Source organism: Gavialis gangeticus, unplaced genomic scaffold (genome assembly GCF_001723915.1).
Source record: "Gavialis gangeticus isolate Ggan-Ray unplaced genomic scaffold, GavGan_comp1, whole genome shotgun sequence".
Classification (NCBI taxonomy): domain Eukaryota; kingdom Metazoa; phylum Chordata; order Crocodylia; family Gavialidae; genus Gavialis; species Gavialis gangeticus.
The window spans coordinates 32743125-32747729 of record NW_017729032.1 but is presented as its reverse complement, the minus strand read 5'-3'; positions in this window follow the sequence as shown (position 1 = coordinate 32747729).

Below are 4605 nucleotides of genomic sequence, written 5' to 3'. Positions count from 1 at the left end.
AGGGTTTGGGAGAGACCTTGTTCCCCCTAGCCCCCCCCAGGTAACAAGGAATAATGGCCACAAGTTGTTAGAGAGTAGGTTTAGACTAGACATCCAAAGGCACTACTTCACAGTCAGGGCGGCTAGGATCTGGAACCAACTTCCAGGGGAAGTGGTGCTGGCTCCTACCATGGGGGTCTTTAAGAGGAGGCTTGACGTCTACCTAGCTGGGGTCATTTGAGCCCAGTTTTATCTCCTGCCCAGGGCAGGGGGTCAGACTTGATGATCTATAAGGTCCCTTCTGAGCCTACTTCTATGAATCTTCTATGAAAGACAATCTGGATAATCTTAAAAAAACAAACAACAGTTCATGTCACCTCTCTGGGTACATTTTCCCCCAAATCAAGCACAATATTAATTTCTGAAGTTCACTTCCTTTTTGTATCGTATTTCCTTTTCAGATACTATACAAGGTCCAACTTCTGTGACTGTCTTTGTATATTGGCATCAGCTAATCTTATGAGGCTAGCCAAGATTTACCATGAAAATTTTCATAAAAGTATAATTGAAAATTATGTAAATATGAAGAACTGTTTTTTCAAATGAAAAATTCTAGTTTGTATTAAGGTATAGATACAATTCTTTAAAATCATATCTTTTGTTATAGCTTTAAGACTCCAGATAACATTTGCCCTTTTATTGCTCCTTTCTCAGATGATCTCCAAATTTTTTAAAAACTACACTTGATCAGAAAGTACTTTACAGTCCTCCCACTGAAATGCAAGTACCTCATTGTTAGAACACACCAGCTTTTTGTTAGTTTAAAACAACTATATAGCACAAATTAGGAAAAGTGAAGAATACTAATTGTGGAATAATTTATTTTCATCTTTAACCAGGACTCTTGAACTCACATGCCCAGGCTTGTATGGAGTCTATATTGATCATGCATTGTCACAACTTCAGTGTTACATTTCATAACAAATATAGGAACTGATTCTCTATTGTTTTGCCCTTTTGGGGCACATCCAGATGAGCATGCATGTGTATTTCCCCAGTGACAAATAGCAGGGGCACATAGTTGTGCCCCTGCTACTTGTCCCTGGGGAATTCTCGTGCACATGCACTCTGGCGCACAACAAGTTGCCCTGGGTGGGGTAGGAAAGGCTAGGGCCAGCACCTGGGCTGGCCCCATTACCCTTACCTGTCGTTCTCTGGGCTTCTCAGAACTCTAGTGGTGGTGATCCAGCACACAGAGCCTGGCTGGCACCTGAAGCATGGCTCTCGCTGGCCAAGCTCCAGTTTTGAGTTATGCAGGCTGCCACCACATGTGCCAGCCCACTTTTTTTACACTGGGATCTCCCACTGTCAAAAAAATCCACGCAGCACAGTGAACGCCTGCACATACAATGTTTGCAGTTTGCAGCACTGCAAACATGTCTGCAGCACCTCATACCACATGTGCACACTTGTTTGGATGTGCCCTTGTGGTGTTTGCTTACATTACATATAATGTAAGTGTAGAATTGATGTAAATAAGAAAAAGAGAAATGTGTGATTCTCAGTATAAGAGGTGTGCATGACTACACAAGACACACAGAGAGATATAGATCCATATTTTTTTTTAATTGGGACCATTATGGACAACTTACCAATCTACAGAGTGAGCATTGAGTGAGATAGAAGAGTCATAAAGACTAATCCGTACAGCACACTCACATAACTTGGATGTCTACTTTTAAACACTGAATGGTTCTTTTTTTCCCTGACACTTGATAGGTAAATCTCACCATAATTTATATCTGGTAATTCCTCAGCTATTAATAATGAAACATTACTCTTCATATAAAAATAAATGTGTTTCTTGCATGCTTTTCTTAAAGCTGTGCTACATTTTTCATTCCTAGTAAATGACTTAGAAATGTCTTTAAATCCAAGGAAACATTTGTAAACAATAAGGCTTACCTAAGATTGCAAATGAAATTGAGTGATTTCTTTCATTACATTTTCAATTCAAGAGGGGAAATAATACCTAAAATATACATTAAAAGACATATGGCAATAATATGGAGTTTTACTAATTTAAAAATGGATGATCAGTTTCTCTGCTTGATTTATCTACCTGAATTTAATTAGTTTACACCACAAGAAAATTTTGCCCCCCATTTCAGGACAGCACTTTAGTTAAACACTTTAATTAATGTTATGCCTATTCAATAAGTGTCTTATTTTTTCTCTGATACAGAAAGCATGTGACCTTAGGTGGTAGCTAAAATGACCATAGATTAAAAATACCCAAATGGAATAATAAGTGTTCCTCAGGATAACCTTTGGATGCACTGATAAAATACGTATGATCCAGTTCCATACCATCACAATTATAGTCATGGATATTACAAATTCTGGCTGCAGATACTAATAAGTCTGATGATTCACACAACCCTGAGTGTGGTGCTGACAAAAATACAGGAACTGACTCTGGCAAGTCTTTCATGAATTTCGAAAGTTTTTAAGTAAGGACTGCTATAGTGATCAAGAGATAATATAGTTGTATTAGTTAAAGTACTTGGTAATTTCTGTTGCCTCCAAAGAAGTTGATATACAATGACATGATTTTTTTATTGCTATGCAATTCTGTTGTGCAGAAAAATTTAATTGGCACAAGTCTGCATTCAGAGAGAACAGAACTGGACCCAAATTTAGGCATGTTACATTAAAAAACAGGCATCATAATATAGTTAAGGTCCTACCCTTTTTCATCTCCTTTTATGAGTAATCCTTAATCATGCAAATAATCTCAGTGAAATAAACATAACTGTTGAAATGAGTAAGGATTATTTCCATGAGTTCTAGTTGCAGGATTAAATCATAATTCGTAAATGAATCTATTACAGAGCTTTACAAAACTGTTAAACAATTGCAACAGTTACAAATTAATGTAAAGCATTTGTTTTAATTATTTACGTTGAGATTTCTAAACTAAAGAACATTATTCTTTTTTAAAAGTCCAAAAAATGTAAATTTAAGTATTATGCATCTTTTTGCTGGATTATTCTATGATATTTATTTAAAAAATTACTTGCATGTAAATGTATATAGTCTTTTTGCACTTGTATAATGTAACCAAAACAAGAAGTGTTTAATATTCACATATATTATGTAAAAAATAAAAAATTGCAGCATGATGAGTATAATATATATTGAAGTTATGTCATGTAAGTGATTTCTTTTATACCCAGTTATTATTTTATTGGATTATCTTAAAATTGAAAGAATGCTACCCCAATGTTAAGGCATTTTGGTAACATATAACCAATTTTAAGTTTTGGTAGTTATCACAAATGTCAATATTAAAATATTTTATATTGAGCCATTATGTTTGCAGACTTAGCATATTTTGGTTTGTATTTATTTAATCATGTATTTATTTTCTGCTTATAAATAAATGTTAATAACCAGTTAAGCAGGGGTGGGCAAAATGCGGCCCATGGGCCAGATGTGGCCCACCAGGCCATTCTTACCAGCCTGTGTGGCCCCTAAAATATTTAGAAAACTAATATTTAACTGCCCCTGGCTGCCTGTCATGTTGCCCTTGATGGCTTGCCAAAACTCAATAAGCAGCCCTCCGCCCAAAATAATTGCCCACCCCTGAATTACCGGCAGGTTAAAGGTTAGTTGTGTTTACAAGAGGTGCGTCTACATATGCAATTAGTGTGCAGCACATTGAGCCAGGTCAGAGCAGGGAGCTCCAGGGGTCAGCCTGCCAGTCCCCTGGCTCAGTGTACTGCAGAGGGGCTGGCTGGGGCACAAGGGTGCATAAGTGGGGGCCTAGCTGGAAGGCAGCCTCTGCACTGAAACACCTTCATGTCCCAGTCAGTCCAGGCAGCGTCTCCATGTGCACTGTTGCAGGGTGAAAAAACTCCACAGCAGGATAGTACTTGTATTTAAAAGTACTATCCTGCTGTAGAGTTAATTAATCTACTTCGGCCTAACAGGGGCATGCATGTAGAGGTGTGACGTTTATTGTTCAGCTGATTAATCAACTGCACAATAAATGGTAGACACGCCCAAGATGGGGTTGATTTAGTGACTCAGATTTATGTCTGGTGTGACTCCATGAGGAAACCTTTACAAATTGCTCTGATAAATACCGTTGCATTATACAGAAATGGAGACTGGCACAGGAAAGATGTGTGGCCTAAATTATTCAAAGGTGCTTTCAATTTTGGCTGTCTTGAGAGCTTCATGATTTATTTTTATTAAAATCAGTGGAGTTACAGCAGGTGAAAATTTGGTACATGTTTCTATTTGAACATTTTTCTCACGCTGCATTTTTCCCAATATCTGATAAGGAGTATAGATCAGTAACATTAATATGCCATAATTTTTTATAATGTTGGTCCTCTTTGGACCCCACTGATATGCAGAAAAAATACTACCAATGATATTACATTTTGCTGAAATGTTCATTTTGTGAAATAAAATCTGAACATTTTATGTGTATTGTATGAATTCTTTCATGGTAAATCTCAGAATATAGAGAACCTCCCGTATAGTTAGCTAAATTAGCCATATTAGCAATAGGGATTGGGGGGGTGTATTGTAAGAATGTACACTTAAGAATGT